The 19,562-nt window shown below is 42.1% G+C and overlaps 1 protein-coding gene across 8 annotated transcripts in view; it reads right to left on the bottom strand.

Moving 5' to 3' along the window:
• The window catches only part of KCNJ16 (potassium inwardly rectifying channel subfamily J member 16), a 41,935-nt gene that overhangs the window by 10,649 nt on the left and 11,724 nt on the right, over nt 1–19,562 (bottom strand). For 3 of the 8 annotated variants that reach the window (XM_033091803.1, XM_033091806.1, XM_033091808.1), the window contains exon 1: nt 12,249–12,508. The exons of 3 other annotated variants lie outside the window; for them this stretch is intronic. The gene's annotated coding sequence lies outside the window, so the exon portion shown is untranslated. 2 more of the 8 variants (XM_033091812.1, XM_033091809.1) reach the window with 2 other exon arrangements.

The following is a 19,562-nucleotide window of genomic DNA, read 5'->3' as shown; positions in this document are numbered from 1 at the left end:
TCACTGTTCACTGTCTAGCATCCCTGCATCTGCCTTTTTCACTAACACAGGGGTCAGAAAACTACAGCCTAAAGGGCAGTCTGGTTCACTGTTTGCTTTTGTTTGCTTAAATAAATCGTTTTATTTAAACACATTCAGACTGTTTATATAGTGTCCGTGGCTCCTTACTCTCACACTATCTATCACTGCAGACTCAGTACTTACAACAGAGACCACACATGGTTCACAAAGCCAAAAATATTTACTATGTGGCTCTTTAAAGGAAAAGTTTGCCAAATTCCACTCTGACACACAAGGGTGTGCCTGCCCCAGGGCCTTTGCACTTCCTTTCCTACCTGCAGGGCCTCTTATCAGCCCTGAAATCTTACCTTTAATGTCACCTTTTTAAAAGAGGCCAAAGGAGGTTTGGGAACACAGCTTTGTATTGCTCAGGAATACACAGACATGGCACTGAGTTCAGATGCTTGCTTGCTCACTAGGAAGACTAACTGCACTTCTGCCTAAGTTACTCAACTTCTTTGAGCCTCCAATTGTTCATCGCAGAGGATATATTAACTAAAACCCTCCCCCACACCATTGTTTTCTGTCTCATTAACATGATTTATTCATTTTAAAATACCGCTACTGATTGAATTCCTTGTTTGTTGGCTGGCTTGCCCCATGGAATAGATCGTAAGCTCCAGGAGAAAAGGTTTGTCTTACTAGCACTGTATCCCCAGCAGCTAGAGCAGTACGTGGCATGTAAGCACTCATTAATTGTATTTTGAAGGAATGAATTAATAAATCATTGAACAATACCAACGGAGCAATACAATCTTCTCAAGGAGATTTCAGTCCTAGTAAGAGAATCAGCATTGTGAGAACTGTAAAAACATCAATGCTGGCAGTTCTCCAAACACCAGCTCCCAGTTCCTTCCATTTACCTTGCCTCTCCCCTGTCCGAGCTGCCAGTTCATACATAGTTGTTTTTTTTTTTTTTTTTAAAGTAATACTTACTACTTTTGCTTATAAGCTTTCCTAGAACTGTAGAGTTCAGTATGATGACTGCATGTAACTACGCTGGAGAACTCTGGAAATCTGGAGTTGAAAAAAAAAGTGGGCTTGGCACTAAAAAGTATTTAATAAAATTTGTTAATGATTGAATTATTAGCAATGTGGTTCTCCTTACACTGATGCATGTCATTACATTGTCATTTTGGAAATATATTCAAATATAATGTATATAGATTTAATTTGAACAATTTCTGGAGATATATTGGCTCTATGTGACAATCATCTATAAATTTGGCACAGCCTCCAATCCAGCAGTTCCACTTGTAGCAATTTACCCTACAGAAAGGATCACGGATGAGCATAGAGACATAGTTAATTTGTAGGACTATTTCTAGTAGCAAATGTTGGCTATGGCCTGGCCAGCTAATAAATGTGGGATTGTTTTATAGGTAATGGTACACTCATTACTTTTAATGTAGCCAGTAAAAGCGATGAAGTAAAAGAATGACAGGAAAAATGAAAACATATTGTTTCATGGAAAAAAATAAAACAGCTTGTACGATATTATTTTTTTAAGTTTCACTAAATATAAGCATGGAGAAAAGACAGAATGACGTACAACAAAATATTAATTGTGGCCTCCTCTGTTTGTTATGATTTTTTTTCCTCTTCCTTTTTCTTCAGTTTCGCTTATTCATATTTTCTAAAATTTTACAGTGAACATGCATTAGTTTTGCAAAAAAAAGGAAACAGGTATTTTCAGCCAGTACTGTTGGAGTGGACCAATTCTAAGGCTGCATCAAGGGAAAGCAAACCCATAGCAATTTAAAAGCATTTATTAGCGTGTTTAAAAGGCAACTATAAATAGCCTAGAGAGGCAGACAGTCTTACAGACGTTTAAAGTCAGACATTGATGCTGTAATTTTTGCTGGAACAATTCACAGAAACAAATATAGTGACATTTAATTCATCTAAGTAAAACCAGATCTCTTTAAAACAAGGAAGCGGGGTGGGGTGGGGGAGAGGGAGTAGGGTCTGATTTGGCCACTGGAGACCAATTGGAGAAATCATGAAAGCGGTTGGGAACAAATCAGGGGTACATAAAGCAGAGTTAAAATTAAACAGGCATCAAATACAATTCTCCCCTCTCAGTGCCCCCCTTCCTCCCTCGCCCATTCCAAAACCTATTAAAGTGCTAATACCTTCATTTCTTGGCTTGGTATACCAAAGTCTGTCTTAGGAATCTTTCTTTTATCTTACTATTTTCAATAACTTTGGAAAGAAAAATGTTAAAAACTGTGCTATTTTGCAACTTTAAGGTCTATGTTAATAGACGTTTGAGACCAGAGGAAATGGTCCTTTGAAATGGATGCTTTTGAGGAGGGCAATTAGATATTCATGATGCCGATCTGCCCTAGCCAGTTCTTAATAATTCATATCGATGAACTCCAAAACCTCATTCAGGTACCCCTACAAGCAGTGTCCTACGTTAGCACTGTTCAAAGGGTAGCCTACTAACAACCTGCTTCCGAAATCTTAGGGGAGCACGTTGCACCTACACACAGACCCTTGGATTTCACCCCAACCACTCCGATTTCCTTGCCCCCAGTTGATTATTTTTAATTGAAGTTTATTGGGGTGACAATTGTTAGTAAAGTTACATAGATTTCAGGTGTACAACTCTGTATTCCATCATCTATAAATCCCATGGTGTGTTCACCACCCAGAGTCAGTTCTCCTTCCATCACCATATATTTGATCCCCCTTACCCTCATCTCCCACCCCCCCAACCCCCGTACCCTCTGGTAACCACTAAACTAGTGTCTGTGTTGATTCTTATACATCCTGAAGATGGAAATCTACTCTCTCACAGTTTCAAGAATTGAGACACTGGGTTCTCGCAGACGTGGCACTGAGTTCAGATGCTTGCTTGCTCACTAGGAAGACTAACAGCACTTCTGCCTAAGTTACTCAACTTCTCTGAGCCTCCGATTGTTCATCGGAAACTGCAGGGAGGGTTAAAGAAAGCTGTGTTCCCAAACCTCCTTTTGGAGAACCAGTATTTAATACATATGTACTTGCAATGCTTACAGCTATGACTACAGTTCATTCAAATATGGATCCAAATTGGGGGTGGGGGGGGAGAAAGAGAATCTGCCTTTTTTTTTTCCCACCATACATTATTAGATTGCCAATTTCCCAGACTTGTTTAAAAGTTCCCTTCTGGCACCTCCTTGCCTTGACAGCACCTTCAGGGAGATACGACAGAGCTGCATAGAAAAAGCACACGTATCATTACGAACAGAAGTCATTTTGTACCAGTCCCCCACTTTGCTTTCTAAATGCCAGTTTACCTGTGAGCGACCTTTAATAGCTCCCATACAGTCTGGTTTGGGAGCTGTTTTGGTTGAATCTAACTAACCGTTCATTCCGAAATAAATGTAATTTATGGAAAGCACATGTGCCGTGGCTCTTGACCTTCTCCAAGTTTGGTATTCCAAGAGAAAACCAAATCCTATCTCTCTGTTGCCATTTTCCCATTTTGTGAGAACTGCCTGCAAATTGTCCTCTTTGGCAATTTACAGGGCATCTATTTGTTAGACTATTCAATCTGCAGAGAATCATTGAAGTCATAAATGTGATTTGCTAGTAGATAGGGACCTCCTGGATAGGTCTACGGCTTCTTTGATCTTTAAATGATTGAGTTTCTGCATTAAGCTGTCAAAATGAAAACTCAGGACAGCTTTTATTGGGGAGGAAATAAAGCAACGGTATTGGCTGATAGCTCAGTTCCCATTTTCCCTTATGGATACAGAGAAATTGAGAAGGCCTTCAAATACGAAAGATCACCCTAGGAAGATGCAGCTAGCCTGCTGAGACGACACCTGAGGCTGCCCATCACATGACATTGGCTTCCTATTAACCTGCACCAGCTCTCAAGGGCACTTGGCAAAAAAGCATCGCCACTTAACACAGATAACAGAAAATTTAGATAGCTGACAGAAGTGAGTGTATTAGATAGACTTGTGAATTTCCATGCATTTCATTTTCGCTACTTTCTCTCCCACTATATCTCTGAGTCCTACACAAGAAATGAATCATCCTGCCTGAGTTGGAAGGTTTGAGTCCATGAGTTATGAGAGTTGGTAACGGTTCTCTTCCAATGAGAAGTGATACGGTTCCCAGCATTTCTTAGGTTGGACTATTCCTTGGGATGGACAGTGGGGAGTTGAGGGTGGGAGAGAAGGGGGCCCTTTTCTCTTAAACCTCATGGTAAAATGTTTCAACCTTCACAGAAGGAGACTCTTCTCATTTAGCTCAGTATACCAACGCATGTGATGAGCTGGAAAAGATCATGGAAACAGCCTCTGTGTATTCTTCAATTCAATCAACACTTAAATATATCTGAGCCATTGTGAGGATGCTCCCACCCTTGAGAGCTCAAGCTTGCAATGCCAAGTACAACACACACATTCTGTCAAGACAGCCTGCTGAGGGCACACGCTCTATGGCAGGAGAACATCAACGTGTCATGGCGTAGGTCCAAAATAAAGGTGGTTAAGTGTGAGATGTTTTCCCAGCATGTAAAGGTGCTTCCCCAGCATTCTGCTTTTAATTCTCGATTTTCTAGGCTAATGAAGGAAGATGGTGCCCTAGATAAGCCACAGGAGGAAAGTGGGGAGAAAACTGATTTGTATTGGCTTGGGATAATCATTTGCTTTGGAAAGAAAGTCCCTTTTCTGTACATTTGCTGGCCATTAAAGTGATTTTCTGTTCCCTGAATTCAAGCTGTCAGACAGGCAGGATGTAATCAAAGGGATCCTTGTGGATAGTGGAGCAAAAGGCAGTTTAGGAGTTGTTATTTTTAATTCCTTGGGCTAATTCATCCAGCAGATAATCTGCCTATGGAAATTTGAGTGGTGCTTTGCTTGAACAAAAGATTGCATACATCCAAATCAAAATTCATTCTTAGCCAAGAACGTAGCACTATGGAGAAAGATTTCCAATATATTTTGAAAATTCAACAATCTTTAGCTACTGATTTTATGAAAAATTATTCATAATTGTAACTGTAGCCAGCATGGCCTCGCTTTTTATTTGAGGCTGACTAGAGGAGAGGATGGAGAGAAATGTTTTCTCTGGTAATAAAATTACCTTTTTCCCCCCAACTTAATCAAAATGCCACTTTGCACCCATGTAGGGCAGATAACATGAAGAATTCATTCAACAGAGAGCCTTGGCAGTACTACAGAAGTTAAAAATCTTAATGGAAAGAATATGCTATGAACTAAAATAGCTTTTTCCATTCATAGAGCTCAGGACTAGAGGAAGAAGTATTGGCTTTTAGCTGAAAAATGTAAACATCATTGGCATCTGAACTCCCAAATCTCATGGAACCTCTCTGTAGAAAGATAGATGGGATGCCCTCATGGAAAAACAGGAGAAACCCATCCTCAATGAGATTTTCAACAATTCGTGAATATCTCATGCCAGCTTCTATATCCACAAACATCTAAGAGAAGAGACATAATAGGCTAAGAGAATATTTGGCTTGTTAGTCACTCAGATTTGGCTAAATGGCACCAAAATCTTGTGCAAATCAAAGTATAAGCCTCCGCTCCTTCCTTCCCTGCACCTCCAACCCAGCGTTTCCACTTGGTTCTTGAGTTCTTGGTCCCAGGGTTGCCTAAGTGTGAAAATACAATATATGTCTGTGCCATTAAGCAAAGCAGGTCTCCACTTCCTGCCCCCCGCTGGGCTGTTCATGGCCTCTATTCTTGTCATTTGAAGCAAACGATGCTCTTTGAGTGGAAGCAACACAGTGGGCTTCGTGACCTCGCCCCTCTGTGGGCATATTTCCCCAGTCCTTTTCCCCAAGGAGATTTGACTGTCAGTTCAATAGAACAGCACTGATTAGAATCTCAACTATTTAAATAGTGATGGCCAGGAAGTCGGAAAGAATCACCACGTGGTTCAGTGTGGTACAACCTGGAGGTCCAACTCATAGGAAATTTGTGACGCTCATCAAGGTTCCTCTATGTGCTCCCACCTTCCACCTTTAGTGACATCTGCCCCTCTGTCCAGCTGGACCTCTTCTTTCAAGGCCACAGAGCTATGTCCTCTCCCTTAACCCTCACAATAATCCTGAAAAGGAGGCTTTATTACATCGTGTACGTCTTGCAAATTCACAAGCTAAGTCTTAGAGAAATGAAATCTTCACTGTATGTCACAAAGTTGGAAAGTGAAAGAAGTGGGACTGGAATGCAGGTTTCTGGAACTGGATTATACATGGTGCATAAGGATTACTGTCATGCTCTTGTATGTGCATATCTTTTGTATATAAAGCTCCCACCCAATTTTCTAGAATTAAGATTATATGCTATTCCTGTGACTCTAAACACCAGTTGCAGGGAGATATTTTGGCACCTGTGGTTGGTTTCAAGCTTTCTCAAGATGTGTCTACCCAGTCTACTGATAAGATCAGCTCCCGAAGGGCTTATCAGTATACAAAAGCACAAGTGACTGTCATCCAGCAAAAGCCCACGTGATCGAAACATTAAGAATCTAAAGAAGTGTCAGCATGGAAAGAGGCCAAAGGAAACATCCAATGAGAGCTAATTGGGTGATGCATTTTCACGGAGAAGAAGACTTCCTATTGTGAGATTATGCAGCCAATGGGTGGACTGAAGGGAGGCTCGTTGCCTTCAGATGCCCTTTGGAATTAAGCCAAAGTGTCAAACACAAAAAGAAAAGCGATGGAGCGTGGTTGATGTCACAGAGCATCCTGAAGATAAAGCTTCTGACTACTTGGATCCAAAGAACGCAGACGTTTTGGCTTTAATTCCTTCTGCAGCCAGAAGCTTGACTCTTATGGAAGGATTAGTCCTAAACATAAAGTCTCAGTGCTGAAAAGGAAGGTGTGTGTGTGTGTGTGTGTGTGTGTGTGTGTGTGTGTGTGTGCGCGCGCGCGCGCGCGTGCATGTGCATGCGTGTATGTGCGTGTGAGTGTGTAAGTGTGGTTCCTGACATGGGAATCAGAGAATCAGCATCCCCGCCTCCTCCACGGGTGCTCTAGGTTGTTTATGAAATCACTGTAATGAGGCAAAGGCCATCTTCACCGAGGTAGACAGAAATCTGGCTTGCTCTCCTCAGGACACTCTAGCTGTGATCAGAAATCAGCCTTTTCCTATAATAATAATGGTGATTCTGGTCTGCTCTGGCTGCAGAGAGACTGCCCGATTTTATTCTAAGAGGGCTGAATCTTAGAGACAACAAAGGACCAGCCTGGAGCACGCTTTTGATACATTAACTAATCCGGAGCCATACCTTCTCCATTTTGCCTGTACACCCAAGGAGGCCATATTCTTCTGTCTTAATCATTCCAGAGCAACTAGGGACCACACTTCTAGCCCAAAGTCCACCCCAAGTATTCAAACCAGCCAATCCTATGCTATACACCCTGCCTTGCCTTTCCTTTCCTGTGCAAATACTGACAGAGGCTGGGCCTCAGCCTTCCCCTCACTTCTGTCTTCTGCCTCCTGTCTACACTGGTGTCTTTCCCACATGGTCTCATGTGGCATCCTGTCTCGAGGACCTATGTGTATAATAAACTATGTTCCTGAGCCCTGACACCGTCTCCTCTTGTGGCTGTATCTGACCCTCTCATAAAAGAATACAAAACAAGCTAAGGTTCGGGTGGAGAGAAACACATTTCCATCTTCATTTGAGAAGAAACTGCACGTGGGGAAAGAATGTATGATCATTAGAGTTGAGATTTTGTTAGGCGGGAGTAGGGCCTTGCACTCTGGAGAGGTACCTGGTAACACTGCAGACAGAGGATAGCCAGTATAGAGTCCTTCTGCCTTGGGAGGTCATTGCTAAGGCCCCTCTTGCAGCTGGCTATGGAATACAGCTTCTTGCCCTGCAGCATGTGGGCCCGGCGAGTTGCGAGGGTCACCCCAATGTCTGGGAGCACTGATTTAGCAAGAAGGTATATGTGGATTCATATGCAATGTTATGATGAAACTCCTAAAGTCAAAAGCCAAGGATTTAGAATTGACCTGGAGTTGGGCATTTGCTGTGCTTTGGATGCAGGTCTAGCTATGGCTGTGGAAGGATGGGAGTTCAATTAAGCTGCTGGAGGACAGAGCAGAGGAAAAGAGTGATGGGTTCTAACGAATCAGCTTACCAGCTACTCAGTGAGAGGCCAAGGGACAAGAAGGAAGGGGAACACAGAGCTGGGAGCTTAGGAGAAGGGAGAGCAGATAACGTGTTCAGGCAGCCAGGCCTTGCACATCAAAGACATATGGCCAAAAGTAACTGGACCTAGGAATGCAGGTGTGAATCAGGACCTGGACTCCAGACTAAGTGAGGAGAAGGGTCGGATGCAATCATCAGCCTGACAAGAACACTTCTCAAGTGCCAGGCTCTTGACACCCATGAGTGTGTTTAATTTCTCTCCAAATCCTGAAAACCAGGTATCAATATTATCCCCATTTTAAGGATGAAGAATTGAAGCTTAACTAGTTTGGTAGATTTATCCAGGGTAACAATAGGTAGTAAATGTTCGGGGGAAAAAGGACAACAAGAAATTCATCTCATTCCATAACTAAAGTTTTAAGCCTTAATGAGAAGAGCTGTTGCGCAGAATCAGGATAAGGTGGGTCTTGAGACCTGGTCTCAGGAGAAAAGAGGAAACCCAGTCCCTGGGACTGAGATGTGTTTTAGAGCCACTTCAGTGTTGTACGGATTGACCCAACCAGGAGCCAAAGGGGCTTCCATGTGGGGTCAAATGCCCTTAGCTTTACGGTCCAGAGAAACTCACAGCAGGGAAACTGAGGCAACTGATTCACTATAAACTGCTCAGTCTCAAGCCCAGAAGGGCAGCAAAGATGCGCAGCCATGCGAAAGGGAGGAGTAGCAAGTGAACTTAAGAATGGATCTTTCCCAGACCATCAAGGAAAAGATTCAACACAAGGAGTTTCTTATCCACACAGAGTTTCGAGGGAAAGTGGTAAAAGTTAATTTAATTGGAGATATTGTCTATCGAAAGTGTAATGTTCTTGCTTTCTAAGAGAAGTCACGACAACGGTGAGAAAGTGGAGCTGAAGACAGAACAGGACGAAGAAAATAGTAAAGGAAATATACACTCAGGTATTCAAAACTCAGTATAGTTCAACTGTATTTCCCGTACCATGATCGGGACGTGCTGAGATGGTTAAAACATGCTGTTGCTCCTCGTATGTCACACCCCTGAGTGCAAAGATGGGACACGTACGCCTGTATGTTTCATGCAGTGGAAAAGGGGCCCAGCTGTGCGATGTTACAGAGGCTGCACTCAGGCTGTGCGTGGGACTTACAGAGAGGTAGATTGAGTATCTGTATCCAGAAGAATGTTTTCATCGTCAGTATGACTACCAATCCAGTGTGTGTGTGTGTGTGTGCGCGCGCGTGCATGTGCATGCGTGTATGTGCGTGTGAGTGTGTAAGTGTGGTTCCTGACATGGGAATCAGAGAATCAGCATCCCCGCCTCCTCCACGGGTGCTCTAGGTTGTTTATGAAATCACTGTAATGAGGCAAAGGCCATCTTCACCGAGGTAGACAGAAATCTGGCAGTCTTCACTCAGAACCTGGATGATGAACTTGACCATTACATGGAAGCGTTTCCTGAGTATTTGGGTGGCTGAACTACACAATTCTGAAGGTCTCTTTGTAAAGGTTTTAGATGATGTTATTTTTCATTAACCAATAAATAGCACTTACTCCAATTTTATGAGATGAACAGTGGTGAAAGACTGTCCAAGAGGATTACAAATAAACAACGTCCAAAAGACCTCATCTTCTCATTAAAACACTTGAGACTTCTATTTTTTTTAAAAAAATTGTGAGCCATGTTGTCATGCCAATAGGAAAGATCATACTGACCCATGTTTTTGTATCTGTGCCTTTGTTCAATTTTAGCTGATCTGTTTTCATTTTAATCTTGCATTTCTGTGTATGCCCAAAACTTAAAAAAAAAAAAAACCCTCACACAGGATTATGAATTTTCTCCATGAGAAATTAGGAGAAACCCAAGCTAATGGCTGACAGGGAGTTCTCAAAGGCAGGAGACACTTCTAGATCAGTTACTCTTGTGTTCCAGGGTGCCCCTGCAACCCACTGTGAGGTTGGACATACCACCTTTTGAAGGTTTTGATGACCTTAGTCCCAGGAGGGGCCTATCAGGTTCTTATCACAACCCATCATTCCAGAGATATTACTTACGTAATGCAAACAAAATGGGCCTTTAATCACTTAGATTTGACTTTTGAAGTCAGACAGATGTCCCTTTGAATCTCATCTTTACCACCTACCCAAGTGAATTCAGACCAGTCATTTGACCTCTTTGATCCGCATCCCCTTGAGAAGGGTGATGATGAGATCAAATCAGATAACACTGTGACATAGCCCTGGGCATGTCAGTAGTTGCCACCTGAAGCTTACCACTCGGACAAAACAGGAACGGTGCCTTAGCTGATCTGAAGCAGCCACTTATGATAATGACAGAGGCAGCTGGTGGGCTTTTAAAAGATCACGGCGTGAAATGACTGCTGTGTCTTTATTAAACTATGGATACACAAAAGAATGTCCCTGGCTCTAACTCTCTTCTTGAACCTCAGTATCCCTCGGGCAAGCCCCATCCCAACATGTCTACCCTGACTTCAGCAGCATCCTGGCCTGCAGAGATTGGGCTCATCAGAGGGGCGAGGCCCAGGGATGGGAGGTGGGTGTCTGAAAGCTGAACACTGCTGCTCAGAAAACCGTTACCAGAAGCAGATCAGAGCTGGTATATAAATTGCCAGAACTACCTCTGATATTGTGACAGTATTCCACCTTCCTCATTACAAAACTGCAATTGGCTTGTATTTTCTCAAACCTGAGGACAAGAGGTGTATTCCTTGGAGTTAGGCATTGGAGACATTATTCTGAGCTTCGCTCTTAACCCATGTCACTTTCTAAATCAGAGTTTCCCTCCTCTCTCAAATGGAGTGAATAACAATTGTCTCCATTTCGGTTCTATGCTCCGGGTACTATAGAACTGGAGCATAGTTCTATATACATAGTACTACAGAAATGGAGCATAGAACTCCATTTCGGTTCTATGCTCCGGGTACTATATCGAATGAGATTAGATAATATCTGAGGGGCAGGTATTAGTAAAGGCTTAGGAAAAAAAGGCAGAGAGGAGCTAAGTAACTTGGGAAGGTTATCTGGCTAATAAGTAGCCAGTTGGGGTTCTAGCATCGGGATTATGGGCTTTCAGAACCTCTGGGTATATTGCCTCCTAGCTCCCTCTGAATTCTCAGAATTATTTCAAGGTTCATAGGAAAATAAAAGAAGGGGGGGGCTTTTTTCATATAAAGAAAAGCTTAAAGAGTTTATAAATAAGGCGTAGTTCTGGTTAAGCCCTGGTCATGCAGTTCTGGAACTTCCCAGCAGACAGGCTGCATTATCTCAGCCTCTGCTCCTTCCATGAGTGACATGGAAACCTGAAGGCTTGGGCTGTAACAGATGTTATTTACTCCATAGCAACAGTTCAGATTGCAAATCGAAAGGCAGCAATCAGTAGAAGAAAAACATTAAAAATCAGAAAGCACAGTGCTTTTATGACTAATCAGACTTCAATGCTTGAGGAGCTTATTATTTATTGAAGTTACCTTTCAGCAGCTTTTTTCCCCCCTCATGGGGCATCACAGTATTTCTGTCTAGAGTTTTAGTTGTAAAGACATAATTGATTATAAATCAAGGTCAGCACATTTTATCGCACAGTTTCAAACTCTCAGTGCCACTTTGTTGTCATTTTGGAACAGTGGCAGAGTGACAAAGACACACAAAAAGACGGTATCCTGAATGGTTGCTTCCACAGGAAATTAAAGACTCATCCTTTCCCACATTGTCCCATGTCAGTAAGTCATGTTCGGCTGGCCACGTCATCGTGCTTTTTGTCTCTTTCTCTCTAAATGTTACTTCCCTTAAGTGATCTATAAATGGCATGCACATTCTTCATCTGTTTGGTTCAGCACTCCCCAGAGACTATGGGAGAGAAAGAAGGACTATTCCCAGCCACACAGCAATAAAGCATGACTACCGAGCGAGAGGAAGGACCGTAAAGGTGTCTATTAGTAGCATACACACGAAAAAGAATGAACTTACGGCTGCAGGAGAGCGATGAGCTCAGGCTTAATTCACTTTGTCAACCACCAACCGGTCTTACCTTAGTTACGGGACATGAAGTTCAGCTCCGAACCCCGTGTCCTTTTCATCTCATGTCCTTTTCAACTCCGAGCCGGACACCTCGGAGTTCTTTTCTCTCTGCCCCTCCGTGCTTTCTCTCAAGCTGTCAGCACCTACCGCCATGGAGATGGGAAACCCCACGGGAGCATCTCGCCCTTCTTTGACTTTCCGGACACATTCAGCACACACAAAGGCTACTGCGTTCTCGGCTTCATGCTAGTGAATCAACACTTTCTCTAACTGGTTCCCATGCCTACAAGGAGTAGACAGTCTTGCCAATGGTGGCTTACAGGAAACAAGAATCAAGAAGAAATAGCCTTCTTCCCTGCCCATCTACATATCCGTCTTTCCATCAAACCTTTGGGAGCTGATTCAATAACAAGGAGCTCCCCAAATTACGAAACGGCCAACAATTGCCCCTGAATTTCTTCCAGTCCCAGAAGGTTGGATTTCCTCTCACTGACAACTTCAGGACTCATACAACTCCTTCCAAGTGTGTCCTTCTTAAATGTAGGTGCTCTATCAGCATTATAGAGATTTTTCTGTGTAAATACACACCCTGACTATGTAATCCCTACGCCTAAGGCAAACAGCTTCTTGCCCAAAATCATTTCATTTGCGTTCTGAGGAAGAGTGTACTACTAGACCACTGGCAACCTCAGTAGTGGCTCCGATGACAAAGACGTTTCTCTGAGCAATTGGTTTTGTTTTGTGGCTTGTTTCTTTGCCTCTTCTAAGCGTGGGATAAGGGAGGGCATAAGTTTCTTACTCAATGTCCATTTTTCACCTATAAGGAAGTTTTATAATTTGGATGAGCTAGTCACGAAAAGGTGGACATTTATGAGAAATTGAGTGAATGCTGGTGTCATTTACTGAGATGATGGAACTTGAAGTGGGGGACTCAATGGCTGAGGGTTTGTGGTGGTAACTGATAGACTCTCTGACATCTAAATGAAGTGTCAGGTAGATAATACGATTTTCTGCAGTTGAAAGGGGAGGTCCAGAATGGAGGTACAGGATTGGAAGTTATCAGCATATATGTGGTGTTTAAAACTATGAACATGGATGAGACCACACAAGAAGAGAGGTTAGTTAGAAAAGAGATCTGTTCCAATGACTAACTTCTGGGACAACCCAATCTGAGATTGGGAAGATGAGGAGGACACAACAAAGGAGATGGAGGAGAACTGCTGGAAATAGAAGGAAGACCATGATGTGTGGTGTAAAGAAAGTGTAACAAGATGAAGAGAGTGATCATCTGTCAGAGATTAATGACAGGTAAAATGCGGACTGAGAATTAACCATAGGATGAGGCAATGTGACGTCACTGGTGACTTTGATGAAAGAGGTCTCAATAGAGTTTTGGAGACTAGGAACAAGTGGGAACGGTGAGGGGAAGTGAAGACAACATCCACCCCAGTTGTAAGCAGTTCTGCTGTCTAATGGAGTAGAAAGAGGTGAGGATGGATGGGAAGGGCTGGAGGTGTCAAGAGAGTTTTTTGCTTTGTTTTTTTCAGGAAGAGAGTTTTTATTTTGTCTTGTTTTAATGTGGGAGATGTTACACTTGGTCACATAAGATGTTGCTAAATTATTCATTTTTAATTAAGTAAATATCCAATTACTCTGGTGTGTCATTGCTATTAAGAATAAATATTTTGGGTAGACTTGCAGAAGGTGTCCTGTTTGGTCTCATGGTTTCACTACAAAATCCACATGATAACCAAACTGATGAATTTAGGAAAGTAATTTGAAATAGAGAAAAACAGTCTTTTATGTGGGATAAGGTAGGCACTAGGTAATAGACAGAATTGTTTACTTAATCTGATTTTCCATACCCGATGAAATATTTCAAGTTGTTTCATACAGCCTCAGCTGCAGCTGAAACGATGCCTTCAGATAGACCTAAGCAAACTTCACGGATACCATTGCTGGCCAGAGGGTTTCCTGTTACCCTAACTGCCTGGCTACCATAGGATACGGAGGAAGCATATGAAATCCTCACTACTGAACAGCGTGTTCCTGTTCCACCTACGATTCTAAAGTTACTTGATACTCACTGACTTATTTTCTTCTCTTTGGCCAAACTGTGCTAAAGTGAAATTGATTATCCGAACAGATTTCCAAATCCGGAATCAGAAATAAATCAGTAGTAAGTTAGCATGTACTTCCTCTCAAATTAGTGATAATTATATTAATTTTAAAATTGAACCAGGATAATCAGTAAGAGTTTCTGTTTGGGTCACTCTTTGTCTGAATTTGAACGAATTGTTTTTCTGGCTGGTTGTTATGCCAACTCCCAAACACACACATCACCAAGCAAAGACCCTGTGAGAACTGCCAAGACGTCTGAGTCAGGTATTATCAGAGGAGGATTCAACTCAAAATATGAATCTTCAGAAGGGCATTAACACAACAAGAGTTCATTGCCTGAGCTCCTGTACAATATCGCCTCAAGTTGGTCCCCAGTCTCTGCCTGAACATGTTCATTGACAAGAAACTCCCCAACCTCCTGTCTCCCCAGGCGTTTGTTCCTATTTGATGATTATTCAACTCTACAGATGAGGAAGTCCTTCTCAGATAAAAATGTGTCACCTTTGAGCTTTCCTAAGACTTTCCTGTCCTCATGCTGTCCCTTTGCAAAACATGCGTTGTACTACTTCCAACAGCCTGTTCTGCAGACAAAAGAGAAAAAGATAAGAATCTTATAGTTGCTTCTTACCATCTAACTCAATCCTCACTTCTTCCAGTGAAAAAAAATCTACAAAGCATCCTATTATTCCTGATATGCATATTGATTATTTGTCACTTTTGAAGGTGAAAAGAATAGGGACGAATGCTAAAAGGATGACAACATGAAGACAACAGGTGTCAACCAGGGCTGCCAGGACATTTGGTCAACTTAACTTACAGGCAGTGGTGTGCTGGCAAATTGTAATAGCGGGCTCTCTGGGGGAAAAAAAGGGCTGATTGGTAAAGTTTGCCAATGTCTGTGGTGTAAATACTCCCACCATAGCCGATTTCATGTTACTGATGTGATGTGTCAAAATGTGGAATTGCCAAGAGGCGCTCAACTGGCTCCTGTGAGCTGATACGAGTTGGCTCCAGAGCAGCGCTGTGTGATAAGCTTTGGTTTAGGGATTGCTCAACGTGCTGGTTGTTCTCCTCTGATTCTCTTTTAACAGTCCAGTCCAGAATCAGTCTAGATTCCACTTCAAAGGTCCAATTCCATCAAAATTCAAGTTCAAAGCATCTATGAATGAGGAGAGGATCCCCATTCACAGTCACAGAGAAAGCCTCTAGCTTCTAATATTTGGGTCAGGAAAAAAAATTTGGTCTTTAGCGTCTGTATTGGAAATAAAATTGGGCAAAGTTGATATATTAGGGTACATTCTCATTAAATTATATATTCCACTAAGCAATTATTATATACCACTAAGCCTTAATTAAAGTTGTCATTTGTTTAATGGAATGGAAAAGAAACTGGGTTTAAAACCACCGGCTTATTAAGAAGGATACTGCAAAAAAATGATTTAGAGTTTTAAATGTTTCTATATAATTCAGTAAGCACTTATTAAGTCCTTATCATGCATTAAGGAAACTACAAATAGTCAATTTAAAATTCTACTAATGAATAATCTTGTTTTCATGTTGAGCCTTTTTCGCTCTTGGATAGGCTCCCACTTTCATAAAAACCATGGATGTGTTTGTTTTTGTTCTTCAGTGAATCCATTCTGCAGTAGTTACTTCTGAGTCACATTTCCCAAAGGGTGTAATTTATACCCTTACTCTAGTCATACTGAATGCAACTGGTTAAGACAAACTGTGTTAGCACTGACTAGGAGTTAGCAGGAAAAATAAAAATGTTTATTTGGCTTGATCATAGGATCTGGGATGGTGAAAAGTATGAGACAGAGAGAGTTGGAGTGGTGAGCAGCATGGTAAGTCAGGTTAAAGAATTTGGATGATTCTAAGGCAGGATTAAAAGCCTCTGACCATGGGAGGAGACACTCTGGTTAGCATGTAAGAGAATATATTCTGGTAGTGGTGGTGAGAATGGATTGGCCAGACACCAGATACGGACGGCAGTAAGGAAGACACTGCAAAACCTAGAGGAAGAAAGCAAAGGGAACGGATTCGGGAGATGTTTGAAAGTGTGAATCCACAATGATCAGAAATCCATCAGGAAAGGATCGGGGAAGGGAAAGGAGAAAGGAAGAAAGAGATTCAAGGATAGTTCCACGGAAAGAATGTATACAGCTGTAATCAAGTCTATACGTTGGGTGAAAATAGGTCGGTGATTGTACTTCCCTGTTAAGTAATGGGGTGGTGGGTAGTGGAGACAGGAACAGAGATTGAAAGAGAATGGAAAACCTTTGAAACCGTCCTCGTAGGGAAGCTGAGGAACGTGTTAGGTTGGGGATGCAGGGAGGGCCTATTCTTCATAACATTTCCTCAGCTATCTAATTGCATTTGTGTACATGGAAATAGTATTCCAGGTGCTCCTGAAAGGTCTGCCCACTTCGCTGGAAAGACCTGTTCCTCCCATTTCTAATGACACCCACCAAACAAAACAAACACGTTTTCATTTTCTAATTTTAACAAGGTAACTCGTTCCATTCTTGGTTTCCAGATTGACCACGAAATGGCTTTTGCGACAAAAACAATGAAATGCCACAAAATATTTGTTCCAAAAACATTTGCTGGAGACCCCCTCCTCACCCCTATCCACCACCAAACAAATCCCTGACATCAGCGAGGAGACGGGAACCCACAAACAGTGCCATTGATGCTGTTCTGTGTGCAACTCCGAAATTTAGTCAAGGAACAAACCTCAGTGAGGTCATGTCTCGTTTGGGACTAAATAGCTAACTCCTATTCTGTGATCACATGAGGAAAAATGCACATAAAATGCCCAGGAATTTTTCCTTTGTTTGATTCAGAAATTAAACTTGCACACGTCACGTCTGCAAAATGAGCATTTCACCATGTCAGATGCTTTCTTTGACGGCAATGGGATGTAAAAGAGACAAGAGGACATGCTATCTTCTTCAGCTGGCTGTGTCATGTACCTTACAGCATCTCTGGAGTTACGGATTCTAAGGACAGATTTGTCTATACTCTAAAGAGTCAAGTTAATATCCCAAAACTTTAACCAAGTTACTAGCTGTAACTTGCTCTGCCAATTGAGGCCCTAGAGAGGACTGAGGTTAAGACACATTCCTGCTGGCCTTGAGAGGACTGAGGTTAAGATCATTCCTGTTCTGAGAGGCCTAGTTTCCAGTACAGCACAAGGCGTACTCCTGAATTATGAAGGTAAATGCCTTCATTCTCCACACGATGTAATGCACATATTGTCTTAGATAGCAGAGCTTCTCTGGTAACTAATACAATCTGAAAAACTAGCAAGTTCCCAGCAGTTTCCAAATTTTGGCTCCAAATGTTCCATGTTGTCACGTCAGAGATAAAAAGGTTGTTGACTTGGAAATACAAGCACCTATTTTGATGTCATAATCATAGTTACTACTTATTCAATACATATTACATTTCAGGACTTTGGTAACTGTTTTACAGAAATTACCTGTTTTAATTCTTAAGCGATCCATACGATAGGTACTATTGTTACTAGCAATTTGTAAATACGATTTAAATATGCTGACAGATTCTCCCAAAGTCTCGTTACGAATAAAAGTAATCGGCAGGATTAGAATTGAAACTTGCCAATATCAAAGCCCACACAATTCTCAGTGAATAACGGTAAAACAGACCTCCTTAAAGAAATAGAGCCCATTTGAGCTAATCACGGGTGACTGTCCCATTACTCTGAGTAGTTCCACAGAGAAAAGCACCCCCAAACCGGGACGTGTGCAGGAGACTCACAGGCAGCGAGACCTTGGCTGCGATGATTTGTAAAGAGAACTGAGTAACACAAGCACCAAATCATCACGGATCTGAGCTAGGTCAAAGGAATCCTGATCCAAGTTTGAACCAGTTCCAATAATGTTTCTAGCTGTCAAAGACGATTGGCACTACCCTTCCTATCCAGTGGCCCCAAGGGACTTCTCACCTTTGGCAGGCTCATCTTGCCATGTAAAGGTTGCTATATACAAATTATAATACTGTAGAAATAAACACAGACCACCCCAATGAAAACAAGCAGGGGCTCTCCCTCAGTTTGCCATAGCAAAGGGAGTCAGCCATCATTGCTGGTGTTTAGCAGAGGCGCAAAAAGAGACAGAGATGGGGAAAGCTTCCAAGTGAGAAACAGGAAGGCTTCAGGTCTGCTCTGATCTGTGGCTGCTGGCAGGAGACGCTGGAATCAGGTTAACTGAAAGTGGGGCATCGATTGGTTTGTGATGCACATTTTGCTTTCTTTGGTAGATGCAACTTAGGGGGACAAATTAGGGAAGGTGGCAGTCAATGGCCAGGCCTTGACCATTTGGGGCTCATGGCCACAAAGGATGTGGTTTGTCTTCCAGGCTGTCTGTGATAGAGGTTGTGGGTCAGAGTTGTATTGTCCAATGTTGTCTTGGCCATTGTTCGTTTGTATATTCAGCCTCTCAAAATAAACAACATGATATGGTAGTAAATGAAAGGTGGGACAGCAACCTCACAGGAATACACTTCTTGATCCCGTAGCATCTATACCAATACTTATAAATGGAATCATTTGTGAATAAAGCCCTCCAAATCAATGATTCATATTTTTCTATGATCTGAGTCAAAAAAAGCATTTCTCTCTCTCTCTCTCTCTCTCTCTCTCTCTCCCAGGGCAGCTTGGTTTTCTTAGAAATCTAATTATCTATTAGCCAACATATTAAAGCTGGACTGAATTCACTGTAATTGAATCTTTCTGATCTTCATGAAGACTAATATAACAAACTCTCAGTGATAACTGTTCTTCTGTGGAGAACTGCACGCCCTTGCTGTGTAGGATCTTGAGAACAATAGTCCCTGCCATCTCTCAGGACTGGTAAACTGTAGCAAGTTGGATGCCCCGTGTTCTTGGAAACATGGCATCGTGCCCATTTTGCATTTACTTTCAAGTGTGACTCTATTTGACCAGTCCAAAATTATTTTAAACCTAGGGGGTGACAGTGTATAATAAATTTCAGCTTTGTCAAATCTACCAATTTGCAGCTGTTTTAGTGACAAAAAGTAAGGTGAATGTATTTTTACCATTCCCCCCACCCCCACCACCACCTTCCCTGCTGGCTATATTTCTCTGGCTTATTACCTCCTTGGCTAATAAAGCACAGTGGATGGATGTGGTCATTTCAATATTTTGCCAGCCCAT

This window comes from Rhinolophus ferrumequinum, chromosome 21 (assembly GCF_004115265.2).
Source record: "Rhinolophus ferrumequinum isolate MPI-CBG mRhiFer1 chromosome 21, mRhiFer1_v1.p, whole genome shotgun sequence".
NCBI classification, from domain to species: Eukaryota; Metazoa; Chordata; class Mammalia; order Chiroptera; family Rhinolophidae; genus Rhinolophus; species Rhinolophus ferrumequinum.
The sequence above is the reverse complement of the archived record's forward strand: the minus strand, read 5'-3'. Positions and strand labels throughout refer to the sequence as shown.